Source organism: Lutra lutra, chromosome 9, assembly GCF_902655055.1.
Source record: "Lutra lutra chromosome 9, mLutLut1.2, whole genome shotgun sequence".
NCBI lineage: Eukaryota > Metazoa > Chordata > Mammalia > Carnivora > Mustelidae > Lutra > Lutra lutra.
The window spans coordinates 27,785,599-27,811,315 of record NC_062286.1 but is presented as its reverse complement, the minus strand read 5'-3'; the positions used below and the strand labels follow the sequence as shown (position 1 = coordinate 27,811,315).

General features: G+C 38.4%; 1 long non-coding RNA gene across 1 annotated transcript in view; it reads right to left on the bottom strand.

Moving 5' to 3' along the window:
* LOC125108993 (uncharacterized) overlaps positions 1 to 24,855 on the bottom strand; it is an 83,313-nt gene extending 58,458 nt beyond the window's left edge. The window contains exon 1 of the long non-coding RNA XR_007130070.1: positions 24,777 to 24,855. This is a non-coding gene — a long non-coding RNA (uncharacterized LOC125108993). The remainder of the gene's footprint in view (positions 1 to 24,776) is intronic.
* Between the last annotated feature and the right edge of the window lie 862 nt (positions 24,856 to 25,717).

Genomic DNA, 25,717 nt, shown 5'->3' with positions numbered 1-25,717 from the left:
TATATAGCAATACAAGCCTTTCTCAAGAAACAAGAAAGGTCTCAAGTACATAACCTAACCCTACACCTAAAGGTGCTGGAGAAAGAACAACAAAGAAAGCCTAAACCCAGCACTAGAAGAGAAATCATAAAGATCAAAGCAGAAATCAATGAAATAGAAACTAAAAAAAACAATAGAACAAATCAATGAAACTAGGAGCTGGTTCTTTGAAAGAATTAATAAGATTGACAACCCCCTGGCCAAACTTATCGAAAAAAAAAGAGAAAGGACCCAAATAAATAAAATCATGAATGAAAGAGGAAAGATCACAACCATCACCAAAGAAATACAAACAATTATAAGAACATACTATGAGCAACTCTACGCCAACAAATTCGACAATCTGGAAGAAATGGATACATTTCTAGAGAGATATAAACTACCACAACTGAATCAGGAAGAAATAGAAAACCTGAGCAGACCCATAACCAGTAAGGAGATTGAAACAGTCATCAAAAATCTCCAAACAAACAAAAGCCCAGGGCCTGACGGATTCCCAGGAGAATTCTACCAAACATTTAAAGAAGAATTTATTCCTACTCTCCTGAAACTGTTCCAAAAAATACAAATGGAAGGAAAATTTCCAAACTCATTTTATGAGGTGGGCATCACCTTGATCCCAAAACCAGACAGGGATCCCATCAAAGAAAGAGAATTACAGACCAAGATCCTTGATGAACACAGATGCAAAAATTCTCACCAAAGTACTGGCCAATAGGATCCAACAGTACATTAAAAGGATTATTCACCACGACCAAGTAGGATTTATTCCAGGGCTGCAAGGTTGGTTCAACATCCCCAAATCAATCAACGTGATACAATACATTAATAAAAGAAAGAACAAGAACCATATGATACTCTCAATAGATGCTGACAAAGCATTTGACAAAGTGCAGCATCTCTTCCTGATTAAAACTCTTCAAAGTGTAGGGATAGAGGGCACACACCTCAATATTATCAAAGCCATCTATGAAAAACCCACCACAAATATCATTCTCAATGGAGAAAAACTGAAAGCTTTTCCGCTGAGGTCAGGAACACAGCTGGAATGTCCATTATCACCACTGCTATTCAATATAGTACTAGAAGTCCCAGCCTCAGCAATCAGACAACAAAAAGAAATTAAAGGCATCCAATTGGCAAAGAAGTCAAACTCTCACTCTTTGCAGATGATATGATACTATATGTGGAAAACCCAAAAGACTCCACTCCAAAACTGCTAGAACTTGTACAGGAATTCAGTAAAGTGTCAGGATATAAATTCAATGCACAGAAATCAGTTGCATTTCTTTACACTAACAACAAGAGAGAAGAAAGAGAAATTAAGGAGTCCATCCCATTTACAATTGCACCCAAAACCATAAGATACCTAGGAATAAACCTAACCAAAGAGGCAAAGAATCTATACTCAGAAAACTATATAAAATATATGAATCTATATGAAAGAAATTGAGGAAGACACAAAGAAATGGAAAAATGTTCCATGCTCCTGGATTGGAAGAACAAATATTGTGAAAATGTCTATGCTACCTAAAGCAATCTACACATTTAATGCAATCCCTATAAAAATCCCACCCATTTTTTTCAAAGAAATAGAACAAATATTCCTAAAATTTATATAGAACCAGAAAAGACCTTAAATAGCCAAAGGAATATTGAAAAAGAAAGGCAAAGTTGGTGGCATCACAATTCCAGACTTCAAGGTCTATTACAAAGCTGTCATCATCAAGACAGCATGGTACTGGCACAAAAACAGACACATAGATCAATGGAACAGAATAGAGAGCCCAGAAATAGACCCTCAACTTTATGGTCAACTAATCTTTGACAAAGCAGGAAGGAATGTCCAGTGGAAAAAAGACAGCCTCTTCAACAAATGGTGCTGGGAAAATTGTACAGCCACATGCAGAAAAATGAAATTGGACCATTTCCTTACACCACACATGAAAATAGACTCATAATGGATGAAGGACTTCAATGTGAGACAGGAATCCATCAAAATCCTTGAGGAGAACACAGGCAGCAACCTCTTTTACCTCAACCGCAGCAACTTCTTCCTAGGAACATCGCCAAAGGCAACAGAAGCAAGGGCAAAAATGAACTACTGGGATTTCATCAAGATCAAAACTTTTGCACAGCAAAGGAAACAGTCATCAAAATCAAAAAACAACTGACAGAATGGGAGAAGATATTTGCAAACGACATATAAGATAAAGGGCTAGTATCCAAAATCTATAAAGAGCTTAGCAAACTCAACACCCAAGGAACAAATAATCCAATCAAGAAATGGGCAGAGGACATGAACAGATATTTCTGCAAAGAAGATGGCCAACAGATGCGTGAAAAATTGTTCCACATCTCTTGGCATCAGGGAAATACAAATCAAAACCACAATGAGATACTACCTCACACCAGTCAGAATGGCTAAAATTAACAAGTCAAGAAATGACAGATGCTGGCAAGGATGCAGAGAGAGGGGAACCCTCCTATACTGTTGGTGGGAAAGCAAGCTGGTGCAACCACTCTGGAAAACAGTGTGGAGGTTCCTCAAAAAACTGAAAATAGAGCTACCCTATGACCCAGAGATTGCACTACTGGGTATATATCCTAAAGATACAAACATGGTGCTCCGAAGGGGCATGTGCACCCGAATGTTTATGGCAGCAATGTCCAAAATAGCCAAACTATGGAAAGAACCTAGATGTCCATCAACAGATGAATGGATAAAGAAGAGATGGTATATATATACAATGGAATACTATGCAAGAAATGAAATCTTGCCATTTGCGACGATGTGGATGGAACTAGAGGGTATTATGCTTAGCGAAATAAGTCAATTGGAGAAAGACAACTATCATATGATCTCCCTGATATGAGGAAGTGGAGATGCAATGTGGGGGGGGGGGCGTTGGGGGTTAGGAAAAGGAAAAATGAAAGAAGATGGGATTGGGAGGGAGACAAACCATTAAAGACTCAATCTCAAAAACAGACTGAGGGTTGCTGGGGGGAGAGGGGATGAGAGAGGGTGGTGGGGATATGGACATTGGGGAGGGTATGTGCTATGATGAGTGCTGTGAAATGTGTAAACCTGGCGATTCACAGACCTGTACCCCTGGGGATAAAAATACATTATATGTTTATTTTTAAAAAAAAAAAAGAAAGAAAGAAACGAAACAAATGTGGGGTGCCTGGGTGGCTCAGTAGGTTAAGACTCTGCCTTTGGCTCAGGTCATGATCTCAAGGTCCTGGGATCAAGTTTCACATCAGGCTCTCTACTCAGTGGGGAGCCTGCTTCCCCCTCTCTCTCTGCCTACCTCTCTGCCTACTTGTGATCTCTCTTTGCCAAATAAATAAATAAAATGTAAAAAAAATGCAACAAATTATAAATGCATAAGCCTAAAAAAAAGTCATTGTTTCTATATAATAAAAGTAAATATCAGGAAAATTAAATTAAAAATAAAATCCATTTAAAGTATCACCAAAATATTTAACACTTAATAATAATACTAATAAAAGAAGTGCATGACCTCTATAGGAATAGCTAGAAAGCATTTCTGTAAGAAATTAAGACTTAAATAAATTGGGGGATACATGTGTCAAGTATTGGAAAACTTAGTATTATAAAAATGACGATTACTTATTGTCAACCAATACAACTTAATTGTCAAGATGATTTAAAAATTTATACAAAGATGCAAAAGGCCAAGAAAAGCCAGAGGAATCTTGAAGGCAAAGAAAAAAGTTAAAAGACTTACAGTAACTGATGTCAAATCTTTTTAAAGCTACAATAATAAAAGAAGTGTTATATTAGCACAAGGATGGGCAAATAGAAAACAGATTATATAAATAGACCTAAATATCATTGAATTTATGAGAATGTGTTCATTAAAACATAGTAGAGAGAGAATATTCCTTTTTCAATAAATGATACTAGAACAATTGATTATGGAAAATTATTTATGGAAAAAGAATTTGGACCTCTTCTCTAGAACATAGACCAAAAAGTGAATTTCATATTAAATGTAGATATAAATTTTAAAAATTTAAAAAAAATTAAAAGAAAGCATAGGAGACTATCTTCAAACCCCTTAGCCTAGGCAAGATGTTTTTAAACAAGGTGTAAAAAGCATCAACCATAAACAAAATTTTAAAAATGGATTTTATCAAAATTAATTCCTGTTTGTCAAAACACACAATTAAAATTTTAAAAATAAAAAAATGTAGATTTTGAGGGGATATTTGCAATACAAATATCCAACAAAAGATTCAGAATATCTTGAATTCCTATCTCTCTATCCATCCAGAATACATGAACTCCTACAAAACAAGAAAATGATAGTAACCAACTTCTCCTTCCTCAGAATCATATGGTTTTGCTTTTGAGAGATGAATTAAGTAGGGGATGAGAGCTATGTCCGTTTTTAACCCGTCCTTTAAATGCATAATTTGATTCTAACCTAAAAATTTCAAGAGAAGGAAATCGTAAATGTAAATATGCTCTTATGGTCATCTCGAATCTTTTTATCTTCTGATAGCTCTTGAGTTATCCAGGCCTACTTATAGCACTTTTCTTCTCTAACTAGAACTCTTGAAAAGATGGAACACAGTAATTCACCAAAAAAAAAAAAAAAAAAAAAAAAAAAAAAAAAAAAAAAAAAACGGAGGGAAGAATAGAGCAAGAGGGAAGGGGGGAGGATTGAAGAGGAGGAAGGGAGAAGAGGTGAAGAAATAGGTCTAAAGAACTAAGACGATTGGTATTTTCAAAGTTCTGTGAAATTCTTAAATGTGCATTTTAGTGGAAAAGAGATTATTATGCTTATGTGAGTAAACTTAGCAAATTTGGCCCAGGCTTTAAAATCTTGTAATACACTACACAAAATGCCTTCATTGCCTTATACTCTTTTCTGGCAACTCACTCTTACCTAAGTTTCTTGTTGGCTACTATTACTAATTTATTAAACTGAACCATCAAACATTCTTGCCTAATGTAACTCTAGAGAGGTCTCATTGTTTTTCAAGTTCACTGTGACACTTTTATCCTCTTACTCATTATATTTCCTTATCCTATCTTAGTCCTAAATTTAGTTTTATCAGGTAACTCTGTCTAATCCTCACTTGTTTTGAATTTATAGACCTCCTTATGCATATATTTAACTACTTGATATTTTGCATTGTTCTCTTTTTTCTTTTTACCAAAAATATACCACATCCAATGTCCTATAATTTCAGCCAGTTCACAAGGCTTTACTATACACTAAATATTTTACCTATGAACCTTAAAAGAATGTATTCATCATACATTAACATTAACATCAAACATTAGCTATCCTTTATTCATTTAAATATTCTCTTTTCTGTTTTTCAAGGTTTATAAGTATTTATTATTTTTTTTAAAGATTTTATTTATTTATTTGTCAGAGAGAGAGAGTGAGCACAGGCATATGGAGAAGCAGGTTCCCTGCCGAGCAAGGAGCCCGATGTTGGACTTGATCCCAGGACACTGGGGATCATGACCTGAGCCGAAGGCAGCTGCTTAACCAACTGAGTCACCCAAGCATCCCAGTATTTATCATTTAAACTTAGCCTCCCCCATGGGGCACCTGGGTGGCTTAGTTGGTTAAGCGTCTGCCTTTGGCTCCGGTCATGATCACAGGTTCCTGGGATCAAATCCCACGCCCTGCTCCCTGCTCAGCAGGGAACCTGCTTCTCCCTTTGTGCTCTCTCCCACCTCAAATGAATAAATAAAGTCTTCTAAGAAAATAAAATAAACTTATCTTCCCGGGACATGTATACTCTTTCAATAAACTTTATTGAACCTGTATATTAAATCTGTTGACTTAGGAGAGTATAATGAAAACAATAAAATGATATAAAGTTTACTGAAGCTTTTTGTGTCACAACAGCACATTTAAAATGTATTCTTGGGTAGCAATATTATTCCACTTCTTGTTTTATTCCACAGCTCAACCCAGAATCATTTTATTTCCAAAAGTATTTCTCCATATACATTAACTGGCCTATTCTTAACTATCATGTCCTCAGGGACCTACACCAGTATTCATCTTCTCTACTCCCTCCTCACGTAACTTTTTCTTTTTAAAGATGAGATACATTTCTCTGAACACGTTTCCTCTTGCCTTATTAGTGGCTGCAAAGTGTCCTTCACGTTCTGTACCTCTTTTAAGAACTGCTAATTCTACGCTACTGTGTTCATCCAGCACCCAGCATTGACCATGAAATGAAAAATCCTGTCAATCATCCAGTATTTGGTAATTACAAGACAACATATACCCATTTAACTGAATCTGCAAGTTTTCATCTACATGTGTAGCTGACATATTATTAGATGGCATGCCCATCATATGATTGAAAGTGACAAGGTATGGATGTGTAACACTTTTAAGTGGCATTTCCATAGCTTCTAACTAGGAGCATGTTAGGGCAATTCCTTAACCGTTTGTCCTAAAATATCTCCTTCCACATGGAGGGAGCTCAATTATTAAGATGCATTTGCCCCTTTTCCATTCCTCTGTTTTTTGCTCTTGGGGAGATGGAGTTACGTACCTGAATTGTCAATTTGGGGGCAAAATCATCTGGGAATGTTCATCTCAAGTCTGCCTTCTTTCTTAGGAAGTATGTATTTTATTAAACATTTCCATGTCGGGAAGGCCTGTTTTGATCCACAGATGCCTCTGGCAGATGCATTGTCTGTACAGTTCTGAGGTTTAGCCTATATAGCTCTCTTATTTTACTACATACTCAAAATAAGATTGAATCCGTCATAAAAGTAATACTTTACCTCCATCTGTATTGTTTTGTTCAATTTAGAAGACTTGAAGCTTCATTAGCAAAACAATCAAACCACATATTTTTAGTTAGATTGTATGTTTATCGTCGTCCTATAAATATGCAACTGTGGGTGGAGGGGCCATCTACAGAACTGGAGACACTGGCTAAAGTCCTCAGCTCTAAAAACAAAAACAGTGACAAAAAAAAAAAAAAAAAAAAAAAAAAACTTTGACCAAAAGCAGTCAACATGCTCTGATTGTTAATGCTTTCCATGAAAAATCCTAATAGAAGCTCATTGTTAGCTTCCCCATTCTATGGGAGTTTCCCCTTCAATGGAAACAAATTGCTACAGTTTTTATTAATGACTCATTTAAGCTAGAGACAGAGCCAACACACAGATGCCTCCCCCATGATGTTTGATTAACTGTCCTTCAAATCTTTAACAGTTTCTTTCAACAAAAAGCCTTCCCTGATTATTCTATTTAAATGCAAACTCTCCACCCTGCTCTAGCAATCCAAGAGCATCCTTCTCACTTTCATTTCCATGGGACTTAACACCTTCTAAAATAGTTATTTAAGTTATTTATTTTGTTTACTGTCTCTTTCTCTTCACTAGAAGATAAGTTAGCACAGTGTCTCCTAATTGATGTCTTTAATAAGTGTTTGTTGAATAAATGATCCTTAAGTTTATCCAATTTGGATAAAACCCTTTGGGCAGTGGATTAAAATTTTTCAGTTGATGGCTGTACAGACACACAGATAAGATGTATTACTAATTAGGTCTGATTTTCATGCCTCACAAATGATTTGAATAATTTTCCGGAAGGCCTTGAGGTTTCATTAGGGCTCAGAATGCTAGAGATCATATACGATTAAGTAGAAATCCCAGGAAACCTCCACATAATTCAATTTTCATAGTCATCTGATCTGAAGTGGTCTAGCATTGGTTGAGATCTCTTACACCTACTACTTAATAAATTGTTCTGTCCTTTACACCATAATCTGGTGTCCTTATTGTGCTTTCATATTAGGTGCTTTCAAGGAGCCAAACTGGTCATTACAAAATAATTAGCTTCACACAGAGTTGAACAAACATGTGGTAGAAAGCAACTACATATCATTGCCCTTCCTTTCATACATAGATCTCAAAATAGAGAACAAATTCTATGAATGTTTAGAAACAGGCCCTCCTCAACCTCCAAATTTCACTTTCTTTAGGGTTAGAAAGAATGGTCTGCAGTGAGAAGCTAAAAGTCTGCAACATATCTGGAACATAAAGATCAGCAACTCCCTGAAAACTGCAGAGGAGTGGGCTCTGGGCTTTCTGAAAATAAGAATCTTGTTCCCCTACTGAGAATGTGCATATCAAACACTGCAACAATGGCCCAGATAAATCTCCTCAGCTAATGATTTTATCACCCATGCTTTCACTTTAAGAGCTGGTAATTTTTATTTTATAAATTTATCCTTGAGTTTGGAGTCATTACTTTTACTTTACTGCTTTGTTTAATTCATTCAGCAGTATTAGATATGGGAATCAATAGCTTGAAAAATTTCTTTAAAGAAAAGTGATTCTCAATAGAAAAATATGGTTTCTAGTTAGAAGCTCACTAAACTCTCATGAGTAATTATTATATAAAATACCATTAGCAAATGTGAAGACAATAAAGATGTATTATTTTAGTCCTCATTTTAGTCATCAGTTCTATTAAGGGTCTCAATTAATGGCCTTCAACTCTTAATTATTATGAACTTTGTGGGATAAGTGACCCAACATTCCATCTGCCCTATTCATTCCTAATTTAAGTTGGAATAGAACTCAAATTCTAGAAGAAAAAAAGAAGAAAAGGTTGTAGGAAACCTGAGTCTAGCAACATATATAAATCATTAAATTATTCAAAATAGAATAAGAAAAAGAACATATATAACAGATGTGATGGTCTATAGCAAGAGTTGGAAAACTGTTCCTTAAAACCTAGAGTAAATATTTTAGGCTTTGTCAGCAATACAGCCTTTGTGGCAATTATAACTCTACCATTATAGCACAAAAACAGTCATAGATAATATTAAACAAATACGACTCTATTAAAAAAAATAAACCTGCTTTATTTATAAAAGCAATATTTATTTATATTGGCAGTCTGGATTTGGTCTATCAGCCATAGTTTGCCATTACCTGGATTAAAAAATTATTATCCCAGAGAGAAAAATTATGGTATAAGTTTAATTCACCTACCTTAAATTTACAGCTCTAATTTTGTGGCAGTCGTATATTATATATATTCCAAATGCTTCATAAATATTAGCTTAAAATTGCTCAGAACTATTCTACTAGTCCCATTTAACACATGGAGAATTTGGTTGGGTAAAGAAGTTAGGTAATCTGTCTGTATTCGTTTCTTAGAGCTGTCATGACAAATTATTATAAACTGAGTGGGTTAAAATAACAGCAATTTGTTTTCATAAATTGGGAGGCTAGAATTCTGGAATAAAGGAGTTGGCAGTGCTATGGTTTCTCTGAGGGCTTTAGAAGAAGATCCTTCCTTGCCTTTTTAAAATTTCTGACCGGTGTCTACAATTCTTGGCGTTCACTTCAATCTCTGCTTCTGTCATCACGTGGCATTATCTGAATGTGTCTCCCTGTCTTTTCTCTTTTGCTCTTGTAAGGACACCAGTCATATTAGATTAGAGCCCACCCTAATCCCATATGGCCTCATCTTAATTTGATTACATCTACAAAGACCCTATATCCAAAGGTCAAAGTACTGGGGGTTAGGATTTTAACATGTATTTTGGGGTACACAATTCAACCCACAACACTGCCTACAAATATTTCACATTATCTTAATAGTATACAGTCACAGGTACACAACATTGATGATGTTTTCAGTAGAAGCACAATTGGAAGAATATTTAATATCCTAATATTTTATAAAATACTGTATTTTCATACTATATCTTTTGGTAACACAAATATATTTTATTAAGAAATAAAGGGCCCGAGTCAAGATGGCGGAGAAGTAGCAGGCTGAGACTACTTCGGGTAGCGGGAGATCAGCTAAATAGCTTATCTAAAGATTGCAAACACCTACAAATCCAATGGGAGATTGAAGAGAAGAAGAACAGCAATTCCAGAAACAGAAAATCAACCACTTTCTGCAAGGTAGGACTGGCGGAGAAGTGAATCCAAAGCGACGGGAAGATAGACCGCGGGGGGAGGGGCCGGCTCCCGGCGAGCGGCAGAGCAACGGAGCAAAATCAGGACTTTTAAAAGTCTGTTCTGCTGAGGGACATCGCTCCAGAGGCTTAACTGGGGTGAAGCCCAGGCGGGGTAAGCGCGGCCTCAGGTCCCGCAGGGTCGCAGAAGGATCGGGGGTGTCTCAGTGTCGCAGAGCTTACCGGTATTAGAACGGGGAAGCCGGCTGCAGAGACAGAGCCGAGGAGTGACTCTCAGCTCAGGGTTGCCTTGAACCAGTCGCAGGCTCGGTCAGCTCAGAGCGCGGCCGGAGGCCAGGGTGACGGGAGTCATTTGGCGCTGTTCTCTGAGGGCGCACTGAGGAGTGGGGCCCTGGGCTCTCGGCTCCTCCGGGCCGGAGACCGGGAGGCCGCCATCTTTATTCCCGTCCTCCGGACTCTACGGAAAGCGCTCAGGGAACAAAAGCTCCCGAAAGCGAACCCGAGCCGATTACTCAGCGCGGCCCCGGGTAAGGGCGGTGCAACTCCGCCTGGGGCAAAGACGCTTGAGAATCACTACAACGGGCCCCTCCCCCAGAAGATCTACGGGAAAACCAGCCAGGACCAAGTTCACCTACCAAGGAGAACGGCGGAATTCCAGAGGAGAAGAAAGCAAAGCACGGAACTCATGGCTTTCTCCCCATGATTTTTTAGCCTTGCAGTTAATTTAATTTTTTTTTCAATTTTTTTTTCTTTTTCTCTTCTTCTGCTAAATTTTTTTTAACTTTTACCGTTTTCTTTTTTTAACGTTTTTTAAATAGTTTATCTAATATATATATATTTTTTCCTCTTTTTATATTTTTTCTTTATCGGCTTTCTTTTTTTTAATAGTTTTTTTTTTCTTTTCTTTCTTTCTGAACCCCTTTTTATCCCCGTTCTCCCCCCTCACAATTCAGGATCTCTTCTGATTTGGCTAAAGCATATTTTCCTGGGGTTGTTGCCACCCTTTTAGTATTTTACTTGCTCCTTCATAAACTCTTATCTGGACAAAATGACAAGGCGGAAAAATTCACAACAAAAAAAAGAACAAGAGGCAATACCAAAGGCTAGGGACCTAATCAATACAGACATTGGTAATATGTCAGATATAGAGTTCAGAATGATGATTCTCAAGGTTCTAGCCGGGCTTGAAAAAGGCATGGAAGATATTAAAGCAACCCTCTCGGGAGATATAAAAGCCCTTTCTGGAGAAATAAAAGAACTAAAATCTAACCAAGTTGAAATCAAAAAAGCTATTAATGAGGTGCAATCAAAAATAGAGGCTCTCACTGCTAGGATAAATGAAGCAGAAGAAAGAATTAGCGATATAGAAGACCAAATGACAGAGAATAAAGAAGCTGAGCAAAAGAGGGACAAACAGCTACTGGACCACGAGGGGAGAATTCGAGAGATAAGTGACACCATAAGATGAAACAACATTAGAATAATTGGGATTCCAGAAGAAGAGGAAACAGAGAGGGGAGCAGAAGGTATATTGGAGAGAATTATTGGAGAGAATTTCCCCAATATGGCAAAGGGAACAAGCATCAAAATCCAGGAGGTTCAGAGAACCCCCCTCAAAATCAATAAGAATAGGTCTACACCCCGTCACCTAATAGTAAAATTGACAAGTCTTAGTGACAAAGAAAAGATCCTGAAAGCAGCCCGGGAAAAGAAGTCTGTAATGTACAATGGTAAAAATATTAGATTGGCAGCAGACTTATCCACAGAGACCTGGCAGGCCAGAAAGAGCTGGCATGATATATTCAGAGTACTAAATGAGAAAAACATGCAGCCAAGAATACTATATCCAGCTAGGCTATCATTGAAAATAGACGGAGAGATTAAAAGCTTCCAGGACAAACAAAAACTGAAAGAATTTGCAAATACCAAACCAGCTCTACAGGAAATATTGAAAGGGGTCCTCTAAGCAAAGAGAGACCCTAAAAGTAGTAGATCAGAAAGAAACAGAGACAATATACAATAACAGTCACCTTACAGGCAATACAATGGCACTAAATTCATATCTCTCAATACTTACCCTGAATGTTAATGGGCTAAATGCCCCAATCAAAAGACACAGGGTATCAGAATGGATAAAAAAACAAAAACCATCTATATGTTGCCTACAAGAAACTCATCTTACACCCGAAGACACCTCCAGGTTTAAAGTGAGGGGGTGGAAAAGAATTTACCATGCTAATGGACATCAGAAGAAAGCAGGAGTGGCAATCCTTATATCAGATCAATTAGATTTTAAGCCAAAGATTATAATAAGAGATGAGGAAGGACACTATCTCATACTCAAAGGAACTGTCCAACAAGAAGATCTAACAATTTTAAATATCTATGCCCCTAACGTGGGAGCAGCCAACTATATAAACCAATTAATAACAAAATCAAAGAAACACATCGACAAGAATACAATAATAGTAGGGGATTTTAACACTCCCCTCACTGAAATGGACAGATCATCCAAGCAAAAGATCAACAAGGAAATCAAGGCCTTAAATGACACACTGGACCAGATGGACATCACAGATATATTCAGAACATTTCATCCCAAAGCAACAGAATACACATTCTTCTCTAGTGCACATGGAACATTCTCCAGAATAGATCACATTCTTGGTCCTAAATCAAGTCTCAACTGGTATCAAAAGATTGGGATCATTCCCTGCATATTTTCGGACCACAATGCTCTAAAGCTAGAACTCAATAACAAGAGGAAATTTGGAAAGAACCCAAATACATGGAGACTAAACAGCATCCTTCTAAAGAATGAATGGATCAACCAGGAAATTAAAGAAGAATTGAAAAAATTTATGGAAACAAATGATAATGAAAACACAACAGTTCAGAATCTGTGGGACACAACAAAGGCAGTCCTGAGAGGAAAATATATAGCGGTACAAGCCTTTCTCAAGAAACAAGAAAGGTCTCAGGTACACAACCTAACCCTACACCTAAAGGAGCTGGAGAAAGAACAAGAAAGAAACCCTAAACCCAGCAGGAGAAGAGAAATCATAAAGATTAGAGCAGAAATCAATGAAATAGAAACCAAAAAAACAATAGAACAAATCAACGAAACTAGGAGCTGGTTCTTTGAAAGAATTAATAAGATTGATAAACCCCTGGCCAGACTTATCAAAAAGAAAAGAGAGAGGACCCAAATAAATAAAATCATGAATGAAAGAGGAGAGATCACAACGAACACCAAAGAAATACAGACAATTATAAGAACATACTATGAGCAGCTCTACGCCAACAAATTTGACAATCTGGAAGAAATGGATGCATTCCTAGAGACATATAAACTACCACAACTGAACCAGGAAGAAATAGAAAGCCTGAACAGACCCATAACCAGTAAGGAGATTGAAACAGTCATCAAAAATCTCCAAACAAACAAAAGCCCAGGGCCAGACGGCTTCCCAGGGGAATTCTACCAAACATTTAAAGAAGAACTAATTCCTATTCTCCTGAAACTGTTCCAAAAAATAGCAATAGAAGGAAAACTTCCAAACTCATTTTATGAGGCCAGCATCACCTTGATCCCAAAACCAGACAAGGATCCCAACAAAAAAGAGAACTACAGAACAATATCCTTGATGAACACAGATGCAAAAATTCTCGCCAAAATACTAGCCAATAGGATTCAACAGTACGTTAAAAGGATTATTCACCACGACCAAGTGGGATTTATTCCAGGGCTGCAAGGCTGGTTCAACATCCGCAAATCAATCAATGTGATACAACACATTAATAAAAGAAAGAACAAGAACCATATGATACTCTCCATAGATGCTGAAAAAGCATTTGACAAAGTACAGCATCCCTTCCTGTCAAAACTCTTCAAAGTGTAGGGATAGACGGCACATACCTCAATATTATCAAAGCCATCTATGAAAAACCCACCGCAAATATCATTCTCAATGGAGAAAAACTGAAAGCTTTTCCGCTAAGGTCAGGAACACGGCAGGGATGTCCGTTATCACCACTGCTATTCAACATAGTACTAGAAGTCCTAGCCTCAGCAATCAGACAACAAAAGGAAATTAAAGGCATCCAAATCGGCAAAGAAGAAGTCAAACTATCACTCTTCGCAGATGATATGATACTCTATGTGGAAAACCCAAAAGACTCCACTCCAAAACTGCTAGAACTTGTACAGGAATTCAGTAAAGTGTCAGGATATAAAATCAATGCACAGAAATCAGTTGCATTTCTCTACACCAACAACAAGACAGAAGAAAGAGAAATTAAGGAGTCCATCCCATTTACAATTGCACCCAAAACTATAAGATACCTAGGAATAAACCTAACCAAAGAGACTAAGAATCTATACTCAGAAAACTATAAAGTACTCATGAAAGAAATTGAGGAAGACACAAAGAAATGGAAAAATGTTCCATGCTCCTGGATTGGAAGAATAAATATTGTGAAAATGTCTATGCTACCTAAAGCAATCTACACATTTAATGCAATTCCTATCAAAGTACCATCCATTTTTTTCAAAGAAATGGAACAAATAATCCTAAAATTTATATGGAACCAGAAAAGACCTCGAATAGCCAAAGGAATATTGAAAAAGAAAGCCAAAGTTGGTGGCATCACAATTCTGGACTTCAAGCTCTATTACAAAGCTGTCATCATCAAGACAGCATGGTACTGGCACAAAAACAGACACATAGATCAATGGAACAGAATAGAGAGCCCAGAAATGGACCCTCAACTCTATGGTCAACTCATCTTCGACAAAGCAGGAAAGAATGTCCAATGGAACAAAGACAGCCTCTTCAATAAATGGTGTTGGGAAAATTGGACAGCCACATGCAGAAAAATGAAATTGGATCATTTCCTTACACCACACACGAAAATAGACTCAAAATGGATGAAGGATCTCAATGTGAGAAAGGAATCCATCAAAATCCTCGAGGAGAACACAGGCAGCAACCTCTTCAACGTCAGCCGCAGCAACATCTTCCTAGGAACATCACCAAAGGCAAGGGAAGCAAGGGCAAAAATGAACTTTTGGGATTTTATCAAGATCAAAAGCTTTTGCACAGCAAAGGAAACAGTGAACAAAACCAAAAGACAACTGACAGAATGGGAGAAGATATTTGCAAATGACATATCAGATAAAGGGCTAGTGTCCAAAATCTATAAAGAACTTAGCAAACTCAACACCCAAAGAACAAATAATCCAATCAAGAAATGGGCAGAGGACATGAACAGACATTTCTGCAAAGAAGACATCCAGATGGCCAACAGACACATGAAAAAGTGCTCCATATCACTCGGCATCAGGGAAATACAAATCAAAACCACCATGAGATATCACCTCACACCAGTCAGAATGGCTAAAATTAACAACTCAGGAAATGACAGATGCTGGCGAGGATGCGGAGAAAGGGGAACCCTCCTACACTGTTGGTGGGAATGCAAGCTGGTGCAACCACTCTGGAAAACAGCATGGAGGTTCCTCAAAATGTTGAAAATAGAACTACCCTATGACCCTGCAATTGCACTGCTGGGTATTTACCCTAAAGATACAAACATAGTGATCCGAAGGGGCACATGCACCCGAATGTTTATAGCAGCAATATCTACAATAGCCAAACTATGGAAAGAACCTAGATGTCCATCTACAGACGAATGGATAAAGAAGATGTGGTATATATACACAATGGAATACTATGCAGCCATCAAAAGAAATGAAATCTTGACGTTTGCGACGACGTGGATGGAACTAGAGGGTATCATGCTTAGTGAAATAAGTCAATCGGAGAAAGACACCTTCATATGATCTCCCTGATATGAGGGAGAGGAGATGCAACATGGGGGGTCGAGGGGGTAGGAGAAGAGTAAATGAAACAAGATGGGATTGGGAGGGAGACAAACCATAAGTGACTCTTAATCTCACAAAACAAACTGAGGGTTGATGGAGGGAGGGGGTTGGGAGAGGGGGTGGGGTTATGGATATCAGGGAGGGTATGTGCTATGGTGAGTGTTGTGAAGTGTGTAAACCTGGCGATTCGCAGACCTGTACCCCTGGGGATAAAAATATATGTTTATAAAGCTGTTAAAAAAAAAAAAAAAAGAAAGAAAGGATGAATCCCCAAGTTTTGTAGCAACATGGACGGGACTGGAAGAGATTATGCTGAGTGAAATAAGTTAAGCAGAGAGAGTCAATTATCATATGGTTTCACTTATTTGTGGAGCATAACAAATAGCATGGAGGACAAGGGGAGATGGAGAGGAGAAGGGAGTTGAGGGAAATTGGAAGGGGAGATGAACCATGAGAGACTATGGACTCTGAAAAACGATCTGAGAATTCTGAAGGGGTGGGGGGTGGGAGGTTGGGGGCACCAGGTGGTGGGTATTGTAGAGGGCACGGATTGCATGGAGCACTGGGTGTGGTGCAAAAATAATGAATACTGTTATGCTGAAAAAAATAAAAAAAAAATTTAAAAAAAAAAAAAAGAAAGAAAGAAAGAAAGGGCCCATGTTCATCTGCGCAGATTTAGGAGTTAAGTAAATAATGCACCACAACTTTTATTGATACCAATTAGAAAACTAATTTTTCAACCAGAGGAATACCCATTTAGATAATAGTTGAGAACAGTTGCAGATTCTTCTTTTTTTTTAATTTTATTTATTTATTTGACAGAGAGAGAGATCACAAGTAGGCAGAGAGAGAGGGGGAGGCAGGCTCCCCACTAAGCAGAAAACCCAATACAGGGCTCGATCTCAGGACCCTGGGATCATGACCTGATCCAAAGGCAGAGGCTTAACTCACTGAGCCACTCAGGCACCCCACTGGGGATGATGCTTGGTCATCAGGTTGTCTGGAATGCATTGTTGGCATTTAAAGGACAGGGAGGGCAAGGATGCCTAAAGCTTTGCAATGAAGGAAACAACTATGTCTAACCAAGAATTGTCTTTCTCAAAATTCCAGTAGAACAATGATAAACTACTGAGGGTTTTAGAGGGGAGTCTGATGGGGGGGATGGGTAAGCCAGGTGATGGGTATTAAGGAGGGCACATATTGCCTGGAGCACTGGGTGCTATACACAAATCATGGAACACTACATCAAAAACTAATGATGTGGCTGATATCGAAGAGGTTACTGCCTATGTTCTCCTCTAGGATTCTGATGGAACCCTGTCTCACGTTGAGGTCTTTTATACATTTTGAGTTTATCTTTGTGTACGGTGTAAGAAAATGGTTGAGTTTCATTCTTCTGCATATAGCTGTCCAGTTTTCCCAGCACCATTTATTGAAGAGACTGTATTTTTTCCACTGTATATTTTTTCCTGTTTTGTCGAAGATTATTTGACCATAGAGTTGAGGGTCCATATCTGGGCTCTCTACTCTGTTCCACTGGTCTATGTGTCTGTTTTTATGCCAGTACCATGCTGTCTTGGTGATCACAGCTTTGTAGTAAAGCTTGAAATCAGGTAATGTGATGCCCCGTTTTATTTTTGTTTTTCAACATTTCCTTAGCGATTCGGGGTCTCTTCTTATTCCATACAAATTTTAGGATTATTTGCTCCAGCCCTTTGAAAAATACTGGTGGAATTTTGATCAGAATGGCATTAAAAGTATAGATTGCTCTAGGCAGTATAGACATTTTAACAAGGTTTATTCTTCCGATCCAAGAGCATGGAATGGTCTTCCATCTTTTTGTGTCTTCTTCAATTTCTTTCATGAGTGTTCTGTAGTTCCTCGAGTACAGTTCCTTTACCTCTTTGGTTAGGTTTATTCCCAGGTATCTTATGGTTCTTGGTGCTATAGTAAATGGAATCGATTCTCTAATTTCCCTTTCTGTATTTTCATTGTTAGTGTATAAGAAAGCCACTGATTTCTGTACATTGACTTTGTATCCTGCCACGTTACTGAATTGCTGTATGAGTTCTAGTAGTTTGGGGGTGGAGTCTTTTGGGTTTTCCATATAAAACCTTCTCATCTGCGAAGAGAGAGAGTTTGACTTCTTCACTGCCAATTTGGATACCTTTTATTTCTCTTTGTTGTCTGATTGCTGTTGCTAGAACTTCTAATACTATGTTGAACAAGAGTGGTGAGAGTGGGCATCTTTGTCGTGTTCCTGAACTCAACGGGAAGGCTGCAAGCTTTTTCCCATTGAGGATGATATTTGCTGTGGGTCTTTCATAGATAGATTTTATGAAGTTCAGGAATGTTCCCTCTATCCCTATACTTTGAAGCGTTTTAATCAGAAATGGGTGCTGGATTTTGTCAAATGCTTTTTCTGCATCAATTGAGAGGACCATGTAGTTCTTCTCTCTTCTCTTATTGATTTGTTCTATCACATTTATTGATTTGTGAACGTTGAACCATCCTTGTAGCCCAGGGATGAATCCCACCTGGTCATGGTGCATAACCTTTTTAATGTGCTGTTGGATCCTGTTTGCTAGGATCTTGTTGAGAATCTTAGCATCCATATTCATCAGTGATATTGGTCTGAAATTCTCCTTTTTGGTAGGCTCTTTGCGTGGTTTGGAGATCAGGGTAATGCTGGCTTCATAGAAAGAGTCTGGAAGTTTTCCTTCTGCTTCAATTTTTTTAAACAGCTTCAGGAGAATAGGTGTTATTTCTTCCTTGAAAGTATGGTAGAATTCCCCAGGGAATCCATCAGGTCCTGGGCTCTTGTTTTTTGGGAGGTTTTTGATCACTGCTTCAATCTCATAACTAGATATCGGTCTATTCAGGTTGTCAATTTCTTCCTGGTTCAATTTTGGGAGTTTGTAGTTTTCCAGGAATGCATCCATTTCATCTAGGTTGCTTAGCTTATTGGCATATAACTGTTGATAATAACTTCTGATGATTGTTTCTACTTCCTTGGTGTTAGTTGTGATCTCTCCCTTTTCATTCATAATCACTTCTTTCAAGATATGTCTCCAAAAGCAAAGGAAACAGAAGCAAAGATGAACTTTTGAGACTTCATCAAGATCAAAAGCTTCTGCATAGCAAAGGAAACAGTCAACAAAACAAAGAGGCAACCCACAGAATGGGAGAAGATATTTGCAAATGACAGTACAGACAAAAGGTTGATATCCAGGATCTATAAAGAACTCCTCAAACTCAACACACACAAAACAGACAATCGTATCAAAAAATGGGCAGAAGATATGAACAGACACTTCTCCAGTGAAGACACACAAATGGCTATTAGGCACATGAAAAAATGTTCATCATCACTCGCCATCAGGGAGAGTCAAATTAAAACCACATTGAGATACCACCTTATACCAGTTAGAATGGCCAAAATTAGCAAGACAGGAAACAACATGTGTTGGAGAGGATGTGGAGAAAGGGGAACCCTCTTACACTGTTGGTGGGAATGCAAGTTGGTGCAGCCACTTTGGAAAACAGTGTGGAGATTCCTCAAGAAATTAAAAATAGAGCTTCCCTATGACCCTGCAATTGCACTACTGGGTATTTACCCCAAAGATACAGATGTAGTGAAAAGAAGGGCCATCTGTACCCCAATGTTTATAGCAGCAATGGCCACAGTCGCCAAACTGTGGAAAGAACCAAGATGCCCTTCAACGGACAAATGGATAAGGAAGATGTGGTCCATATACACTATGGAGTATTATGCCTCCATCAGAAAGGATGAATACCCAACTTTTGTAGCGACATGGATGGGATTGGAAGAGATTATGCTGAGTGAAATAAGTCAAGCAGAGAGAATCAATTATCATATGGCTTCACTTATTTGTGGAGCATAACAAATAGCATGGAGGACAAGGGGAGATGGAGAGGAGAAGGGAGTTGAGGGAAATTGGAAGGGGAGGTGAACCATGAGAGACTATGGACTCTGAAAAACATTCTGAGGGTTTTGAAGGGGCGGGGGACGGGAGGTTGGGGGAACCAGGTGGTGGGTATTGGAGAGGGCAAGGATTGCATGGAGCACTGGGTGTGGTGCAAAAACAATGAATACTGTTATGCTGGGGAAAAAAAACTAATGATGTACTGCGTGGTGACTAATAGAACATAATAAACATTTTTAAAAAAATGATTAACTATATTTTCCACGCTAAGGCAAAACTAGTACCTTATGGAAATCACACATAGCTAACAGCCTATGGAAATCAAGGAAACACTGATATAGAAAATCAGAAGAATTCCAATTATAGGTAGGCATAAATGTATAATAAGTGCATTTTCATTGTGTAATGAAATAGAATTACGTCTGATCATCTCATCATATTTGATTAATAGATGAACTAATATTAGTTTGTGTGCCCCAACTTGCAGTATCCAAAGCAGGTAGCTCTTGGTCTTAACCTCAAACAGACTGAATGGAATTGTACATCATTTTTATATAATAACTCAAGAAAACACGTGTGTTTCTGAATGAATTCCTGACCTATTAGGGAGGCCCTCCTGACTCACCATTGGACTTTGAGCTGTAACACGAAAAATACTACCTATTGTTTTAGGTTATTAAAAAGCCAAGCTCCTGGTTTCTAAGATCAGGCTTCATTCCTTAACCAAATAGGCTTGAGAAATTAAAGAGGTCATGAAGAATTGTCAGACAAGCATGAAACCAAAAGACGTTTATCACAACCTCCTATCTCACTGATAAAATCTAGCAGAGGGGGATGGAACAGAAGTTCCCTATTCCATATGAGAAAAAACTTACCAATTCTCTTTTCTTCAGACAGTGCACACAGAAGTTTGTGGAATACTAAAAGGGGAAATAAAAGTCACCTGTCTCCTACAGATTCCTGAGGCACGTTGAGTTTAACTTCTCCAGTCAGGAAAGAACTTCACTGTGGTTGAGGGGTTATAACAAGTTAATAGCAGTGACATGCTACAGCATACCATGTCCTTTTTGTCAGGATTTCCTGAAAAGAAAATGAATGTGCAGCTTTCCTTAGGGGTCTAACTGAGAATATTCAAGATTCTCATTTAGAGTGCTCAGATACTCACAGTGCCAGCCATAACTACAAAAGAAACCTACTAATCTGTTCAAATGTATCACTGAAAAACAATCACCCTCCAAATTCAAACATAGCATTGCATGTGAATTTCTATCACTGTGCTAAAGCAAAGCTGCATATACTTGGTTGTAACTTCAAGCAAGTTGAGGTCTTCAAATAATTTATGGGCATAGTCTGTTCACTAGATGAAAGTCCCGTTAGCAAAAGTAGCATTTGCTTGGAGTGTCAAGGGTGAGTCCTCAAGCATTATCAAGGGCCCAGCATCAATATATCTTAACAACAACTAAAGGTGGTATTTGATGATCCATTGTTTGAGAGATCCTTAAAAAACTAGGTCAAAGCCAACTTCTGATCCAACAATACCATAATCAATATTCCTCTCCCATATATTCATGTACACAAGTGCCTGTGTACATGTACACATGGACTCTAAATTAGGGAGGGGGGACCTCAGATAACAATGAATCAAGCCATGTCTCACTTTATATCTTCTACTCTCTCCAAATCCTCACAGATAGCCAAAGTAAGGGCTTTGGGGCTTAACTGAAGTACCTGGTTGTGTTGGGGGTGGGGGGATCTCCTGTCTTACATAGAACCATCTCATTCATTCTCTAGTACAGAAAGGACTGTCAGCATGTTCAGTAGGCAGAGCACACATTGTGGAAAATGTGCCACCCTCAATTACTATTGATTAAGAGTGATACTCAATGTCTTAAAGACCCCGTGATCTAGGAAAAACTGTTCATCAAACTTAGCAACACTCTCTTTTCTTTTTCCCACATTCTGTAGCACATTTTTTTTCCAGTTCTTGTTTTTATTTTTATGTTACAGAAGAGCAGAGGGCAAAGAATGTTGCCCATTAATTCAGCATTAATAAGGACTGTTATGTGCTTTAACATATCCTCCATGCACATGATGTTCCTGTTTTCTTTGCTTTCTTCTCCTTAGTGGAAAGCTGTCTTCCTCACTAATTAAAATTCATTACCTGCTCCTGAAATGAAGAAGCTGAGAAATTACTGGCTGCCTGCCTCCATCATGCTTAATAAACCCCTGGAGGACAAATGATGTCTCTTTGTTGGGGATGGGGGGTATCTTCTTTAGCTTCCAATCTCTGGCAACACAGTGGCCTCAGCTATGCTGGTTTGCTATTTGTGGCCTCCAGCTATCAAAATAAAGTGGTTGGATATTCACTATTTATACCAATCACTCATACCCTTAGTAAGCACACACTTCCAAACATACTTTGCCAGATGCTACATTGCTACTCCCCAATTCTGACACTGTCAGTCTCTCAGTAAGTGAAAACTCAGTGAGTCATAATCTTATTCTCCAACATGAATAATCCTAAACACAGGACTTTACACATGAGGCAGAATAACCCACCTGACCTTGCCTCTTCTTCAGCTGATATGTTTATTTGTTGCACTTGTTTTTATTGTCTCTTCCTTGTTACCTATAGATCTCCTGTGAGCTTTCTTGATCTGTTTGGTCTGCATTAACCAGGTTTAAGTGTTAAGCGTGTGCTTGATAGTTTGGAGGAGAGAAACTCCTAATACCCGAAGGTTATTAAACTTGCAGGACAGGAGCTCTGTTACTCTTCCCCTGTCTTTATCCACACCATTCTATTTCTCTGGGTTCAATTATCCACTATTTTAACTTTGTCACATTGTTAGTGTTAACTAAGCAAGAATTTGCATGAGATATAAAGTAATAAAGTTTAAGACCATGACTTTGAAGTCAGATGAAGTCATTACTCTACTTCTTTTGGTATATAAAACCTCTGGCAAGTTACTCAACTGTCTAGATCTGTTTCTTCATCTGCCATGTGGGAAATCATATCTTTTAATTCAAAGGATTGGTTTAAATTAATCTGAATAATGCATATAAGGTATTTAGTTTAGTGGCTAGAATAAGCTATAAAATAATCATATTCTTTCTTTATATATATATTTATTTATGGGGCGCCTGGGTGCTCAGTCAGTTGGGCATCTGCCTTCAGCTCAGGTCATGATCTCAGGGTCCTGGGATAAAGCCCCAGGTTGAGCTCCCTGCTGAGGGAGGAGCCTGCTTCTCACTCTCCTTCTGCCCCTCCTCGCACCACCCCCTCCCCCGTCATACTCGTGTGTGAGCTCTTTCTCAAATAAAATCTTTAAAAAAAACTTAAAATTTTTTTATTTTTTTTTTTATTTTTTTTTTTAGAGAAAGCATGAGTGGGAGGCAGAAGGAGCGGGAGAAAGAATTTCAAGCAGACTCCACTGTGAGTGTCAAGCCTGAGTCAGGGCTCAATCTCATGACCCTGAGATCATGACCTGAACCGAAACCAAGAGTCAAAGGTTTAGTCAACTAAACCACCCAGGCACCCAATCATACTCCTATTAATGATATTTGTTTTGAGTGGCTACTATATTTTTAATATTCAGCAAGTTTTATGTCTTCCATATGCATGAGAAAGCAAGTTGTCTGTGGAAACTTAAAATTTTTCAGACTCTTCTGAATGTCCCAGGATACACACAAAAAAAGGAGTGGCCTGGATAAATGGAGAGGTTTGCTGATTCCATATGGGAAGAGAAAGTCCACGTGTGGGACCTTATTGCCTTCTTTCTGCTTCTCAGAGATACCACTATTAAACTGGCAGTTTTATTTTCCACTATTCTTCTTTTCTGTCTCCCAATAAAGCACTTGAAAATTTACTTATTCCCTACAGTAAATGAGGTGTGTCTTTTGAAGAGATACTTCCACACCAACTTGCCTCGGAGTATATATCTGGCTATCCTGGTTCAGTGTCTCCGGCAATCTGGCTTTAGTCAAGCAATGTGTTGAAGGATTTTGTTAACATATAGCTTAAGAGTAATTTAACAGGACTTCATAACCTATTCCCTTGCATCAGCTCTAAAAATCAACCCATTTTTGTCACTGTCATTGCTATTTCTTGATAGTTTTTTCTCAGACTCTCTTATATGATTAGAATTTGTATTTCCATAATCATCTGTCTTTGTCACACTTGTCCAATGAAACAGTGAGTGCCAACTCAGCACCTGACATCCTGGCAAACTTGGTACTATCCCTGTGTATGTCTGGAGGCTTTGATCAGTCCACTGGGTCTCCCATGCCAGCTGTGGTGGGCCTATTAAAGGAACAGGATGTTCTGACAACCACTTTTCCCTACTCCAAATCCAACAGTACTAACTAACCTCTTAAAATAATTTTGGCCCTCCTTTCTGCCTGGGACTTTATCTTTGAATGTGTGTTGGCATAATGAGGTATCAGGTGTTGTAACAATAGACACATTTTTGGCACGACATGCTGTTATTGTTAGTTTTTTTGTTTGTTTTTAAAGAATATGTGCATTAAATTGGTTGTGATACCAGAGGACTGGTTCTCATTCTCTACTCTCATACTTCTCCAGCCCTCCTCCTCCTCACTTTTGTAGGCTGTGCCTACTTTCTAAAGGCAAATACTCTCAACTTCTGCCTCTCCTCATCTCAGTTCCTAAAGTTCTCTTTGACCAGTTTTATTCACACAACTTCTTCCATCTCATATTTACACTGACGACTTCCACATCCATGCCTTGTCTGGGATTCGGTAGGTAAAATCACAACTTTTCCCTTTGAGGTGTGGGAGAAAAATATGAAATATCTCCAGAAGTTAGTTAAAAAGCAAAGTCTCAGTGGTGTTGCTAGTAAATTTGGAGTACTCAGGCAACTTGGCTCTGAGTTAAATTGGGCCCTCTATGTTTTCTCATCTTGAATTAATTTACTCACCCATTTCCAGGTAGAAGAGTGAAAGATCCCAGGCTTCCACACTATGCAAGAGATCTGCCCTTATGAATTACCTAATGAAAAAAACAGAAGCATAAGTCTAGTGCACATGGACCAATGTCAAAAGGACAAAGAGAGAGATAGAGAGAATGAGAGAGAGAATAAAGACTAAGAGGAGAAGGAAGAGGCCTAAACTATGGTTACTGGGCCCCCGTTTCTCCATTCCAACTTGTTGGAGAAATGAGTAAAGAGAGAGCTGGATGTGCCCTTCTAACATTGTTTCCTCATAAAAATGGAAGTCCACTGGACTTCCACTGGACCTCCAGAGGACTAGAAGCTGATGAAGAATAGCGGAATACGTCCTCATCAAGAATGTGCTCTCAGACCGGCTTTATACATTTCATATACCCACATAACCAGACTCTATGCGACATCTCCACCTGATTGTCTCACAGGAAATTCAAACTACAATATACACAATATACACAAACTCAGCAAGAGGCCTGCTCCTCCCTCTGCCTGCCACTCCCCTGCTTGTGCATGCACGCTCTCTCTGACAAATAAATAAATCAATCTTAAAAAAAAAAGAACAGAATCATTAGGAAGCAAAATTTTCTAAAGCCTTGGGTGCAGACTATAGATTATAAGCTGTAGTACCAGGACAGAGAGAAAGCAGGTAGAGCACGCATCAGGTTTATGGTGCCATAAAAGCTGTATATACCTGACCTCCTTAACCTTCACAGCATGCTGTGAAGACTATAGGACATTGAATTTCAGAGTGTTTAACTACCTAAAGTCACACAGCTCATAAGTGTCTTCTAGCCTAACTTGGAATTCTATATTCCTTCCAATTCACAACCTCTTCTTAAACTAGTGCTCCTTGTCTCCAACTAAACCAAAGGCTTTTGTATTTTGTGTCTGACAGAAGAAGATACACACTCAAA